Raw genomic sequence first — 16,796 nt, forward strand, 5'->3', positions numbered from 1 at the left:
TACCATATATACTTGAAAAAGAAGATCAAGTCAGACTTAAAAAAAAAATCATAATAAATAATAGATCATATTTAAATTATAATTTTGTAAAATAGATCTAGTTTGTATATTCAAATTTTAACCTAATCTAACTTATTTAGTATATTATCAATAAAACATTGCTGCCAACGGGGTTCGTTACAAGCCTGGTGGATCGTTCATTGTCTATTGAGACCGATTGAAAATATTATTAACGAAATGCAAAATATATATTATTTATATACAAGCAACATTCATATTGTATTACGATATTTTAGAATTGAATTAAATATGTCACCCGTCTGAACAACTATGATGACGAACTCTACGTTTTAGTGGTGCATCATTATATGATAATGTATTTTTCGTTTCTTCATGGGTTTGGTGCAGTAACCAATATGATTTTCTACTCAATAAAAAATAAATGAACTTCTTAAAGATAGAACCATAGGAAAAAAAATATATCAAATACCGATTTTTTAAATGTAAGAAGTCATATGTGAATATGACAAGCTATAAACGTCAAAAACCCATATAATATATAAGTCCGTCATTTTCGTTAATTCTATATTTATCTCCACTTGATATATTAATTTATGAGACACGTACAAAGCTTTTAATTTGTTTTTATACATATAAAAAGGATCAATGAATTGACTGTCCTCAAAGTCATAAAATAAACAAAACCTTTATTATTATTATTACTAGCGGGGAAAAGACACTCCATACCTGTATTATATTAAAAAATAAATAAATAAAGAAAAAAATAAGAAATTATTTATAAAAATAATAGTTAATAAATAAATAATAAAATGCTTTATGTAAAAATAAAAATAAAAAATAATTATTAAAAATGATATCTTCTTTATATATTAATATAAATTCATTAGTTTTAAATTTTTAAATTTAATTAAAAAATATTTTTTCTAATTTTTTAAAGAAAGAATATAATGGTAAAAAAAAAAAGTAGAGACCAAGTTTTCTTTATATATTAGTATAGATTATTTTTTTTGTCAAGTTTTATTGATATTTTTTTTCTCTTACAGAATGCGAGTGAGTAACTTAGAGCCTGAATAAAGTAAAATTTTTACATGCATGCATACACGTTGTATTTGTGGGAACAATAACTAGAGTTTAACAAGTGTGCTCTCTGAATTGAAAGGTGCTTGGTGGGAATCAAGAAAATAAAGATGAATGAGATGAAGGAAGATAATAAACACTTCTGCCCTACAGCTTTCATGCTCTACATTGCCATCTGTCATGAAAAATTAATGCTACATATCTCTAACACTGTTGTAGCTTCTTTCTACAAAAAGACTGATATCATCAAGTAACACGAAAGAATCAAAAAATCGGGAATGAATCTAAGATAATAGATGAGCTATTATGCACTTTTTTCATAATAACAGAAAGTAATATATGCATGGATCGTTAGAATATCTTTGTAGGTCATGAGTTGGACACGGTACAAAATGCTAGCCACGAAGGGTAAACAAAAGAGAGTACTATGAATTTGTCCTCCTACTCCCTCGTTCTTGTCCTCTTATCCCAAGTGATCACAAAATAACAAAGTTAAAGCTTGATTGAGATAGGATATCCAAAAATCCCCTTTGTCTCAGAATGATCCACGAGTGAGTTGGTTCGCAATTTTATTGTGCATGTACAAGTATAATGTTGGAAATGAAACTTTGTGTATATCATCACCATATATGTATCACACTTTTACGCCATTAGATCGAATACATAAAAATCAAATGGGTACCTAAAATGCCAACGCCAATATATACTGATGAAACAGTGTCTCTATCAGTCGTTGTCTACCTTATTATTGTTACATTTGAGTATACACAACACGATATATTATTCTACTTTAATTCAGGAAAAACGTTAAAATTACATCGTACGTTTAATAAATGTTATGGCGCCTTTGTCCGAAGCCAACCCGACATAATGTTTGTAAAGGAAATTCAAAATAGGCCTCATTTGGGGGGAAAAGTAATCATATTTCAACTAATTAAGCTCTTTAAATTTTCTTATATTGCTGACAGCTATTTCTATTTATTAAATCAAAATACGTTATTTGATGATTACTTTAATTTCTTATTTTTGTTTTTTTTTAAGGAAATGACATAATTTATTATTTATTTGATTTTTTTTAAAGATAAACTCAAATTAAATATCATCTCTTATATATTAAACACGAATATATATCGTACATGAGGGTGTTTTTAGAAACTTTTCTCCAATAGGAGAGTTTATAAGAATTTTAACTTCTTATCTAATTTAATTTTTATTTATCATAATTATTTATGAATTAAATATTAATATTTTAAAATAAATTATCAATAAATAAATAAATATTTTATTATAATATAAATTATTTATCATAAAATTTAAAATATAATTTTATATGTTTTAAAAATATTTATGTATACTAATTTTAAATATAATTTATATATTCAAACATATAGTATATATATATATATATATATATATATATATATATATATATATATATATATATATATATATATATATATATATATATAATAAAGAGAGAGAAGGGTTTCAATGACATTAGTATAACTTATATCAATTATCGCACTACTTAATAATTTTATATTAGATGCGAATTTTGTTAACCCAACCATTGAATTATAACTTTATATCACCTAGTATTTTATATCAAATTTTGTTAAAGTTTAACAATAATTTAAAGGTAATCAAAGTGTTAATATTTTAATATATTTTAAAATGTATATTTTATGTCAATTTTATTTTATAAAAATGAGGAATCAAATCATCTTGAATTAATATAAAAAAATTTTATATATGATTAAGAGTAAAGAATTTTCAATCCAATAGTAAGTTTTAAAAAATTCACATTTAACACACACAAACACATATATATAATTTATTATACCAACTCTTATATATTAAACACAAACCCTTATTATCTCGTACAAGAGTATTTTTAGAGACTTTTCTTCAATGAGAGGATTTGTAAGATTTTAACTTATTATCTAATTTAATTTTTTATTTATCATAATTATTTATAAATTAAATGTTAATATTTTAAAATAAATTATCAATAAATAAAAATAAATATTTTGTTACAATACAAATTATTTATCATAAAATTTAAAATATAATTTATATGTCTCAAAATATTTATGTATACTAATTTTAAATATAATTTATATATATTTAAACATAGTATATGTATATATTTTAATTATATATAATTAACATGTATATGCATTGTAAAGACTAAAATGCTAATCTTAATATATCATTGTACATCCTTCTCCTTTGAATTTCAAATTAAATTTTTTTTATCTTTTATGTATGGGAGGGTATATAGTGAGAGGGTATATTTTATTGTAAGAGATGAGAGGGTTAAAATATAATCCTTAGATTAATTTAACGAATCAAATTAAAACTTTTATCTATGTTAAAATTTCTGATGTACCATCTTATGTTCTTCTCTTCTCTTTTGTACTCGTATCTTATCATAACTGCATTTTGATGGATTCAATCCCAACCTTTCGGTACCTTTTTTTTAGTGGGAAAGATTCTAGTTTCAAAGATGCGCAACATATAAGAAATCCGAACCCCCACTTCCCAAAATGGTTTCACACTCTGCTCCATCTCTACTTGACCCCTTTTCTCGTCCTCCACGCTATATTTATACTCATGATAAATTTTATATATTTCAAAATGAGTTATGGATTGCATCATTTGCATGTTTAGATTGTGGAGTTGAAAATAAGAAAGAAGAATGGAAAAGAAATATTGCAGGTAATTGATAATAGTCAAATCAATGATAAAATATGAGATGGAGCATAGTGTGGAAGCCATTTTGGGAAGTGGGGGTTCAGATTTCTTATATTTTAACCCTCTCATCTCTCACAATAAAATATCATTTCACCTGATACGCTTTATATATATATATATATATATATATATATATATATATATATAATTTTTTAATTTAAATAAAAAGAGAAATAAATACAACCCATGAAATACTCATTGCCACGAATTCAAAAGATGTGAGAGAGACAAAATAAAATATGTTATCATCAATTATCTTGCATAGAAAGTAATTGCAACCTTTTAAAAATTGGTCTTTGAAAGAAATAATCGAGTTCAAAAGTCTGATAATGTACTGAGAAATTTGAAAAGTTAATTTTATTACCTCAAATATATCCATTAAAAAATTACTCTTAGTTAATTGTACAAATCAATAAATTTTAAAATATTTATATTGTTTCAAATAATAATAAATTAGATATAAAACTAGATAGAAAACAAAATATTAGCTCGACAGGAGGTTTTTATATTTCAACGTAGCTTGTAAAAAATAACTAAAAGGTATGTCATCTTTTTTAGAAAATATTTGTGAATTAATTTAATTAATATCGTATTATCATGTTATCACAATACATAAAATTAATAAGGCAATTGTTCAAATTATTTACTTTTTATTTTTTAAAAAGAAAAAAAGACAACATTAACTGCGACGAAAATAATACAATAACTTTGGTAACAATAATTTAATTTTTTAGACACAAGAAACTAAACATCAATAGCATTAAGTTGTCGCATTTTTAATGTAACAAATATAATTATTATATTAATAAGACTAAGATGTTACGCCTAAATTAACACATTTTGTTATTAAATTGATAAAAAGAAAAGTAGTACCTATACTTCTATTTACATAATATTTATAGTATACATATTTTTTAATTTAGACTATTTTTTCCTGGTAATTATCGTCAAACTACTTTTTTCACCTTTATTATTTTTTATTTAGTTAGCTTTTGTTCTTTTATCTCTACTTTCCTGTAAATTTCACTCGTGATCTTCCACTCTCCAACTTATCACGATGGTAATATGTATGTTAAAAAATAAAATCATCTAGTTATCAAAATTCTCATGTTCCAAATTTAATTATGAAATTAATATTAATAAGGTGTCACTCTTAAATTAACCTCTTATTATTATATAAATATCTTTTTAGTGAAAGAGTTAAAACAATAATAACCATAATAATAATTATTTATTTTACTAAAGGAAATTTTGGAGCACCAACTTATCATAATTCAAGTGCCAAAATTGCCTTATTAAATTAATAAAATGACAATGAAATTAATAATTATAATATGATAAGTACGTTTGTTAGTTTGAGGATACTTAACTTAGTTTTTTTAAATAACTTTTTTATTCAAGTGTTTTATATATATATATATATATATATATATGTGTGTGTGTGTATACTTAAGAGTGGAGATTTCGCTAAATTGTGCCCAGCCAGGTTTCTGAAACTTCACTAATTAATAAACATTTAATACTAATAACGTAGTTAGAGAGAGAGAGATAGAGAGACAGAGAGAGAGAAAAAAAGAATGATGTTTAAGCATCAGAATGATGTTTAAGCATCAAATTGGGGGGTCTAATGCTATTTTAAAGAATGATGTTTACGTAAAAGATATAAAGCCTCTTGAATCGAGTGTTTTTCCTTAAAAATTAAATTTATCTAATGAATCACAATGCACTCTCCAACTCAAATGCAAACTCAACAATCAATATTGGATGAATTAAAAGACAAAAAAGAAAAATAATGGAAAGACATGAAAGGAGAACATGCTTGTTGAAAAGGTATGAAATGCAAGACATCAACCAATGTCCCAAGTAACTCAAACATTATCCTAGTTAGTTATAAGAATGATCCCACCACTCTCAAGTCTTGCTTTTCTCACCAAAGAAAAGATCGATTCCTACTTATTTTTAATGTTGAATGTCATACACAATGACGGCCTTAAGCATAGCTTAATAGGATAATCGCCTAGAGTTCCATTGTTGGAGGACACAAAAAAAAATATTATTTAGTATTTAATATGTTATTTAAGGTTCTATTGTTGGAGAAGCATAAAAAAATAATATAAAAAAATACATAAATAGATTATAAAAAAATTAACAGAGGACATAAATTAATTACGAACAATTAATGAATAGTCAATTTTTCCACTGGTAAACAAAAAGCTATGAATAATTTTAAGAAAATAGATCAATAATAATAGAGAGAAAAATACAATATATTATTGATTTGTTTTCTTTTTTGGTATAAACTTGCATAAGTGTTAACATGAATAAAATCACAAATAAGAGTTATCTTTAATTTTCTTCTTTTCTTTTATCTTTAATTTCTTTGATTTTTTTTAATATTTTTAAAATCATGATCTATCTTATTTCGTTGAAATCTTATAATTAAATTATAAACATTCATTTCTTCGTCACAAGATTTTTTTGTAATGTGTCACTATTAATCTAACTTATCCCATTGAAATCTTAAAATCAAATTACTAATTTCTACTTCTCTGTCGTGGGTCTCTTTATGATGTATAATCATTATTGATTTATTTTTTATTGCATATAATAATCTTTAATGATAATTTATAGTCTCGAATAACTGTATGCTACAGATAGCCATTTTTATGTAACTGCATATTTAACTATTTATATATCTATATTTTTAAATTTAAAAATTAGAATCATGAATAATACTCAAATATTTATTTAAGCATTATTTTTTCACTTTACTCTGAGGTCGTCAAGAGGAGACTTTTTTTTTATCAATTGTCACTACCTTTTTTGTTGAGTTTTAGCAGGAAATCAAACTTTAAGTTGCCGCTAATTCTTCCATGAAATATATATAGTCAAATTTATTACTTTCTAACACTTCATAGCTCACTGTCTCACTCATCTCATTCATTCTTATCATGCATTATTCTTAACTTGTGATTCATCCTCCAATGGGAGTTCCTAATGTTATTCCTTTCCATACCAAGACCCCATATTGGCTATGATTGCTTGTGTTGATGAAAATTGATAATAATGGAATAACCGGAAAATTCTGTTTTTTCTAAGGTACAACCATTTCTTTTCTGTTTACATTTGAAAGATCTAATTATCCCAAATCTCTCCACCAATAAATACAAGTTACTACCTCTTCCATATTCTTTTAAATTTTGATTTCACCCTTCTATTCCACAACTTATCGCCTTGAAAAATCTCCATTACCCCAAAAAATGCTAAAATAAATTACCCTAAATTCTTTATCCCCAAGCATCCTTGCTTCTTAGCCCTAAAAACTATATCTCAACATTTAACCCATAAAATTTTCATTGTTTTTTGATCTTCCTCCACAAGATATTAATGTCTTTAAATTTGGTTGAACTAGAGAAACGGTTGCCTTGTCTAAGAGCTTTGAAGAAAAAGAGAGGAAATAATATGGAAGATAAATATAGACGACATATGATGATTATACCACAAGATAAAATTTTGCTTCTACATCCTGTCAACCTATTTTGCACCAAATCAAATAAAAAGATCACAAGTAGAAAGCCTTCTTGGGTTTGCTTTGTACAATACTACTTAAAAGAAACATTCCAATGTTATAATTTAGAGTTTTAGGGCTTTGTAGCAGCTTGAGGTAAGGTTCGTGAGGCACATTAAACTCAACCAAACAACTTTTGAAGTAGATATATTTCAACCCTTTTGCCCTAAAGCCAGTTCATAAAACATTCTCAAGATGCATCTCACAATCTATATATGAGTTGATGCTGTCATGTTGAAGAAGATCAGAAACACTGCCCTCCCATTAAAGCCTTGAACACAACCTTAACTTCTGCACTACTAACTAAGTCACTAAAATCAGTGGCTACTATTCAGAAAACAAGAAACGCGTAACATGATCTTCTTGTCTAAGTTCAGCTAATATTAAGAACAGGAAAGGTGTCAAGGATCTTTTGTAATTTTGAACTATTTTGTTGGAGTACTACCACTTGATACTGATACATAGGAGGTGTTGAAGCGCGCCTGAAATTCAGCACCTCCACTTGTCACAAAGGCTCAATCTATCAAGGGATTCAAGACATATAGGTCAAAAAACCCAACTAACGGAATCGTACGTTTTTTGTTTTGAAAATGAAACACGGCCTTCTATGCTCCCAACATAATCAACAATCTCATTTATGATACAATGTCGATTTGACATCGCCACATCATTGGTTTAAAATCCGAATCCCCATAATTGCAATAATTTTAGAAGCCTAAAACCGTCAGTGCAATAATTGACTATAGAATTTGCCGCCGTGACACGACACTCTTTGTTGCAGTTTTGGCACGAGGATTTGACGAGAGCCCAATTTTGAGCAGGTTCTTAGTATGTGCGAGTCCTACATGACGAAACCGAACGATCCATCATTTAATAGCCTGTTCAAAATGCATACTCGGATGTACCCTTCTGAATGTGACCCTCTAACCACTCCCTTCACGTAACATCAAAATGCATCAACCAGAATACTACACGTGTGGACGCTTTTGCCAAAACCAACAGCTCAGAAAGTCAAAAAGCGTGTCTAGGAACTTCTAATTTGGGTCATGTGTTCGTCTCTATTTTGAGTAACCTGATGCCGGATTATTTGTGGTGCATCCCTTAGTGCATGTTGATCGCTTTGTTTTCTTCGTACGTATATCCTTCTGTACTTATTTTGCTTCCTGTGTAACTCTATCCAAAGTATAATAATATACTTTGTCCTAGATTTACACGACCCTTACTATCATCTAAATAGAATACATAAGTGAACATAATTTTTAATCTTATCAATTAATTTCTTAAATCTTATAAAATTAAATTAGATCAAAATTTATATTATTATAAGATAATATTATAATTTATTCTAGTAATTATCATCAATTTATCACACTCGAAATATCGAATTCTAAATACACGAATGTGCGAACCAGTAACCTAATTGTAAGATACTTTAAGGTGTGCACCTTGTAACAATTCTTTTTCTCTACCCTACTGTCCCGGCTCCTTTCGTTTCTTCTGAGCTACATTTGTAGCCTTTTGCTAGGCCTTCTATTGCTAGCATGTGTCTTTAGTGGTTGAGAGTGATATGTGTAGACCACATTAGTTGATTCTCGCCACCAGATTAAAAACGCGTAAGCTAGTAGTGCTATAGTAGCCTCAGATTCTAAGAAGATCCGGGAAGAAACACGGTTTTGGAGTCACTAGAATCTACCACTCCACTCATCAAATCATTGTAAGCTCAAAATTCAACTTTGACGATAGAAACAGGGAGAGAATAAAATATCATATGCCCGAATTACACCCGCTATCGACATATAGTGACATGATTATGTGAATTACGCAGTCAAATTATAAATTAAAGTTGGCAGGGACGTTATTCTAATCAACATATATATAATCAAATAAAGGAAGGGATCAAAATATATAGGGTAAGGTTTTTACATTTATATATACTTTATCATACTAAACGTAAACTCTCAAAAGCACGATTGGACTGATAAAATACTAAATATAAAAAGTTAATAAGTGAAGAAAGTTAAACAAAAGTTACACTCATAATAATTGAAAATTCCTTCTTATGTAGCAGATCTTATAGTAACAAAAGTTAATTGATATAAGGTTTGGATAAACTTATATAGAAGAGCTTATAGGAAAGGAGTTTATATATATAAAAGTTTTAATATAAACTGTTCTTCCTAGATAAGCTAATTTTGTAATTACTAGCTTGAGTTTTTTTTTTTACCATGTTATAGATGTAAATGTTTCACCAACTTTAATTGAGGACAAACGATAAATAGTAAGATCTTGAATTTAGAAATTTTTTTTATAAGAATGTTAGTCTAATTTCATTAGAACTAACGTAATGTTAGTGTTGAAGTGATTATTTATTAAATGTTATCTTCAAAAAAAAAATTGGTAAAAGAAATATTTGAAATTTTTTTACGGAGAAAAACATTTACTCATAAACATAGTTTTAAAGACGTTACTCGTTTTGCGAAATTAAAATAGTTTTAAATTTTTGCAAAAGTAAGTTTTGAGCCTTGGCTCTCTTTGAATTTACCGCTAGACCAAATGCATTTATATATTAGGATAATATATGTGTATTTGACAGATGTTCTGCTGAAGAAAAATAAAAGCATTTTAAAAAAAATAGAACTTGAATCTTGGTGGACGTAATTGTTTAACATACTAATGACTAACAAATATGATCGATTATTATACCATTAACTATAATAATTTATATAGTATGATTTTAATTTAAAATTATATCTTAATTTATACAGTTCATTCGACCTATAACTATAACTTAATTGCTCTGACTTTAATATATTAATTAAAATATTTTTTTCAAATTTCTTTAAGGCATGATGTTAATTTTATTGAAATTTATATGTGAAATATATATCTCAAACATATTTTTACAAAACTTTAATAGGACCTGATCATGCAATTCAATTAGTAACCTATCGATTTAACATTTGATCCATTAATTCAATATTATAACCAGTTTGATAATTAGTCCAATTTTTTTAAAACACTACATATAAAATTTCATTATTTCTTATATATAAAAATATAATTTTTTTTGGCTCCGTATATTAGTAATTTACACATTAAAAATATAACCATTCCTACATTATTTTTGCAACTTGTAATATTAATCACTCACCTTCCAAGTAAGAATGTAATATAAAATATTGGTTTATAACATTAAATATAAAATGTCGTTAACCTTATAATAGTATCATTAATATAAATAATAATAATAATAATAATAATAATAATAATTTGTCGATATATATATATATATATATATATATATATGTTAGTCCCTTAGCCTCAATTAACTTAAGAGGGGGTGAATTAAGTTTGCTAAATTTTTTCTTATAAAAACTTTTCCAATTACTTCTTAATCAATTTATTTCCTTAGACAAATTTGTATGTAAAGAATGAATGATGATGCAAACTACACAATTATAATTATTAACAAGAAATTAAAAGTGTAGGGAAAGAATAGAATTGCAAACTTGATTTTATACTGGTTCGGCCAATCCTGCCTGCATCCAGTCCTCAAGTCTCCCACTTGAGATTTCCACTACTCTTGTAAACCTTACAAGAAAATGAATCATCCAACACTTCGGAACTCCCTTTCCTTGTGTTGAGATTCAAACACCAACAAGGAGAAAAACTCTTTCTCCTTTACAGATCCAATTATCTATTAAGTATTACAGAATAACTCTCTTGAAGAGTGGATATTACACTTTCATGATCTTTGATGAACTCTTTAGAGATTTTGCAAATGATTTTGGCCAAGTGATTTGTAAAGATTATTTTCACAAATAGAGTTCGTCACCTTTCTCTGAAAAATTATAGGTATTTATAGACAATTGTTTTTTAGGTTATGTCTTTTCATGAAGAGTTGTAATTTTCTATAGTTTTTCAGAAAATAGGCTCTGGTAATCGCTTACAAGACTTGGTAATCGATTACAACGGTTAAAGTTCAAAATGATTGAAACGTTGTATAATTTAAATTCAAATTTTGAAGTTTTATCTTCTGGTAATCGATTACAAGGGTCTGGTAATCGATTACCAGAACACATTTTGTATTCAAAATTTGAACTTTGAAATTTTCTGTTCTGGTAATGGATTACAAGGTCTGGTAATGGATTACCAGAACATATTTTTATTGTTTCAAAAACTTTTATGTAGAAAACTTCATCTCAATAATTTCTTTCACAAATCTCTTTTAAGAAATGATTTGAACTATTCTTTAAAGCTTTTGTTAAGTCTTTTGAAAATATTTTTACTTACTTTCAAAAGATTTAAAACTTGTTTAAATTTAAAGAGATTAATTTGAGATTTTTGAAAACTTATTCTCAAGGCCAAACATACTTGCAATTTCAAAAGATTCTTTTACATACTTAGCTAAGTTGACAAGACTTATCTATGTACCAATTGAGATCTTGTTCTTGCATCAACTTGTTTTAGCTCAACCTTGATTCTTCTTCAATGCTTTATAATCACTTTGGCATCATCAAAACATTTGTGCATATTTTCTTCCACAATATATATATATATATATATATATATATATATATATATATATATATATATATATATATATATATATATATCATGAACATAGAACCATGTCATCTAATAAAAAAAAATCCATTGAAATCAAACTAATATTAAAGGCTTGAAACAACTCATGCACTCTACTTAATCAAATGAATTAGATTTCATTGATTTAGAAAAAAAAAGTATTTAAATATGATAATTAATTTCAAGATAAATATAAGAAATTAAGCATGCATAGCAAACTTGTTTTTATTGGACTCTTTGACTTGTTCCAATTATAAATCACTTTGAGCATTAAATTATTTTTACATGACATTCTTAGGGTCAATTTTATCTTCCTTTTCATCATTATTAGTTTCATAATTTTCATTACATGAATCAAATTCTTCATCAATCCTGCGATTTCTTTTAATAAGGTTATGTAAAATCACGCATGCATGCAATGAATTGACTTTGTATCTTCAAAACAAAGAGAAACATATTGTATGTCGAATATCATCCTAACAACCAAATGTGCATTAAATTTCACTTTGAAGAGAATAATGGTATACACTACATGAAAGGACTAAATAGTCACTAAACTTATTTATTATAATAAAAAATAAGAGTTTTATAAGCACCGCAAGAAATGTTATGTATAATGACACATAAAACGTATCCCTCTATATATAATATAAGTAAGTATAAACCTATTTAACATATATTAATACATGATTTTATTGTTGATTTTGAATGAAATTCATTAACATATTTTTTTTTTGTTAGGCATTCATTAACATATATATTGTATGTCATTATAACGTATACATATATTTTTAACAATATATCAATATTTATTGTATCTATAATATAGATAAAAAATAATTTTTATTAACAAGTATTATGTCACTACATATTTTTTTAGTAGTAATGTAATCACTAAGGTCAACCTAACGAAGGGTGAGAGTTGCGGTAAGTATACGAGTTTAGGTTCAATTTTTTTATTATTGTCATAATATTTTTTATATATAGATTCTTCATGTATGATACTCTTGAGTATATCTTTCATTTTCCTTTTCATCATTATTATCTTTGTATTTTTCATTACATGAATAAAATTCTTCATCACTCATGTCGTTTCTTTTAATAAAGTTATGTAAAATGATGCATGCAAACAATGAATTGACTTTGTGTCTTTAAAACAAAGAGAGACATATTACATACCGAATATCATCCTAACAACCAAATGTGCATTAAATTTCACTTTGGGACAATAATGGTATACACTACACGAAAAGACTAAATAGTCACTAAATTTATTTATTATAATAAGAATAAGAGTTTTATATGCACTACCAACAATATTATGTATAATGACACATAAAAAGTATCCCTCTAAATATAATATAAGTAAGTATTTAACATATATTAACGCACGATTTTAATGTTTATTATGTATAATGACACATAAAAAGTATCCCTCTAAATAAATATAATATAAGTAAGTATTTAACATATATTAACGCACGATTTTAATGTTTATTTTGAATGAAATTCATTATATATTGTATGTTATTATAACATATACCTATATTTTTAATAATATATTAATATATATTGTATCTATAATATAGATAAAAGTAATTTTTAATAACAAGTATTGTGTTACTACATATTTTTTTGATAGTGATGTAATCACTAATGTCAACCTAACTAGGGGTGAGAGTTGTCGCAAATATATGAGTTTAGGTTCAATTTTTTATTATTGTCATAGTAATTTTTTTTAATAGATTCTTCCCGTATGACACTCTTAAGCATATCTTTCATTTTCCTTTTCATCATTATGATCTTTGTATTTTTCATTACATGAATAAAATTCTTCATCACTCATGTCATTTCTTTTAACAAAATTATGTAAATCATGCATGCAATAACTTGACTTTGTGTTTACAAAACAAAAGAAGTCATTATCAAATATCACCGTAACAACCAAATGTGCATTAAATTGTGCATAAAATTATGTAAAATCACACATGCAATAAATTGACTTTGTGTCTACAAAACAAAAAAAGTCAAAAACCAAATGTGCATGAAATTGCGTTTTGGAGATAACAATTGTACACTCACAAAAAAAAAGACTAAATAATCATTGAATTATTTATTAATAAGAAAAAAATGTTATATATAACCACTAAAACTAACCTAGCTAAGGATGAGAGTTGCAATAAATATGTGAGTTTAAGTTCAATTTTTTTTGTTGTCATTGCAATAATTTTTGTTGATATAAAGAGAGAGAGAAGTTTTATATTTATTGATTTTCTATAATGATGTACCAAAAAAATATATTTGAAAATTTAATTAAAATAAAAGGATGAGTTTCATTAAATAGCAAGTATTATTCTTTAGATATAGTACTTATTAATTTTTTTTTTTATTGTAATAGAATACGATATAATAATAACTACTTATGTATCTTTTTTGAAGATTATGTAATCATATGATCGAAGTGACTGTAATGTGATGGCATGTGAACACATGATGCCTATAAAAAATAATCTTTAAATAGGTATTATTTATCTATTATAAAATAAATGTTGCATAAATTTTCAAATTTAGTGAAATGAAATTAAGGATTCTTTTTACAAATATTAAAATTAAAATTTGGTCACTTTATTTTGACTAGAAATTATAATTTAAAATTTAAAATGACAAAAAAAATACAAAATTACAACCAAAATTTATTCATTTTTCATAAAAGCAAAACGATTTATATTTAACCTTTTTTTTTAAGCGAGGTGCTTTGACTGCTTTCCCTTTTATAAGAGTTAAGTTTTGGCTACAGTAGCACTAAGATACAAATTCTGGGCCATTTCTCATAATGGGCCTGATTCACTCGTAGTATACATCACCTTTGGGCCATAGCCTGATCATTGATTTCAAATTTCAACATATTGAACATATATACTAATCAGTAGGGAGTTTTAACTTATAACTTTACACGAGTAGTTCATGATTCATCGCTTCTAGCACCACTAGTGTTCAAATTGCACCTGACAATATTTTAAATTTTTGTATTTATATTCCTTTTAATAAACGTTAAATAAATAAGGTTCATAAAATTTAATAAAGAAAATATACATATTTCTTTTCTTTTTTACGAGAAAAGAAACATTTCAACACATAAACAATGTAAGATATTTTTTATACCATCATATACAATCATATATAATAATTACAAGAAATATTACATATAATTACATACTAAAACTGCCACTATAGATATAATATATATATATATATATAGTTATATATAGTTACACAAAATTTTAATATTAACTTTGAATAAAATTTAATAATATATTTTGTGTGTTACTATAATTTATACTCATATTTTTTAACAATATATCAATATATATTGTATTAATTGTATGGAATTTTTGTCACTATAGAATATATGTCATTATATAATAATTTTTCTTGTAGTGATAAAATTATTAATTTTATAATAATTATCTAAAATTTATATTTAAAATGATTTATAATTAATTGATAATGTTAAAATATTTACATAGATAATAAATGGAAGTTGAACTTATTCTTACTCACATATAAAGAAGATACTAAATTTTTTAATCGTTTTTTTAATTTCTATTTTTGTAAGACAAATTTTACTTTCAAAAACATGTAAATATATTAATTATCTTTATTTTTTTCATCACTTTTGTTTTTTTACATTCTTTATTTTCTTTATTTTTATAAATTTTTCACTTACACTTATCTTTATTTCCACTCATTACTCACATAATAACCAACCATACTTTATTATTTTTTAAAAATTCTAGAGGCATAAAGTGCGTCATTTCTCTATGAATGTATAAGATATCCATTCTCATCACCAATTTATTTTCGCTTTTAACTTTCGTTTGTTTATTCTTTTTGATGTTTTAATGCCGTGATGTTATTTTCAAGAAATAAGAAAAGTATTCCCAAAAAAAATTTGTTGTGTAATTTAATTTGTTTTTATTTTTGGCTATGGTAATTTAAATATATTAGAAACCAGAAAAGTCATTCTTCAAAAAAAAAGTAACATATATATTATAAAAAAATCACTTTTGTGTAGAATTTTAGGGTAAAATTAAATTTGATTAAGTTTTGATGTGCAGGCTTATATATATTTATTTCTATAGCATACACTAAAATTGTTAGTATGTTTCAAGTAATAACCAATGGGAAATATTTTAGCGTAGATTAATTTAAAATATAAATAAAGACGAAAAATATAGGGAAGCTATCTGGTTGAATACTCTATAATCTATAGTTGCATAGGGTCAAGTCAAACCAGTAATTTGACAACTTATAATAAAAATATGTAGTTTTGGCCTGTTGTGAGTTGACTTGCATCTGGCATATATAGTTGCACATTTTATTTATGACTATATCTATTTTGAAATCCTAAGGTATGAGTGGTTGAGATCTCACTTCACTCACTTTCTTATGAACCAATCAATATTTTTAATAGTGACGAAATAAATGATATCTTAAGTTTATTCTAGAAAAAAATTACGATACCAGCATAATTAAGTCAATGTTATGAAATTAACATATTTTAATACTTTTTATTTAAAATTTTAACTGCATTGCAATTTATTAGATTACCTATCATATATTTTCATATTATAAATTTGGCATATTAAATTATTGTCAAATTTTAATAATAGTTTTTAATATTAATTTCATTTAGAACAAGTAATTACACATGTAAATTATATGAAATATAATAAAAAAAATTGTGACATCATCTACCCAATATACATAGACATATAAAATAATA

The sequence above is a fragment of the Cajanus cajan genome, chromosome 1 (genome assembly GCF_000230855.2).
Source record: "Cajanus cajan strain Asha chromosome 1, NIPB_CcT2T_4, whole genome shotgun sequence".
Taxonomy (NCBI): Eukaryota; Viridiplantae; Streptophyta; class Magnoliopsida; order Fabales; family Fabaceae; genus Cajanus; species Cajanus cajan.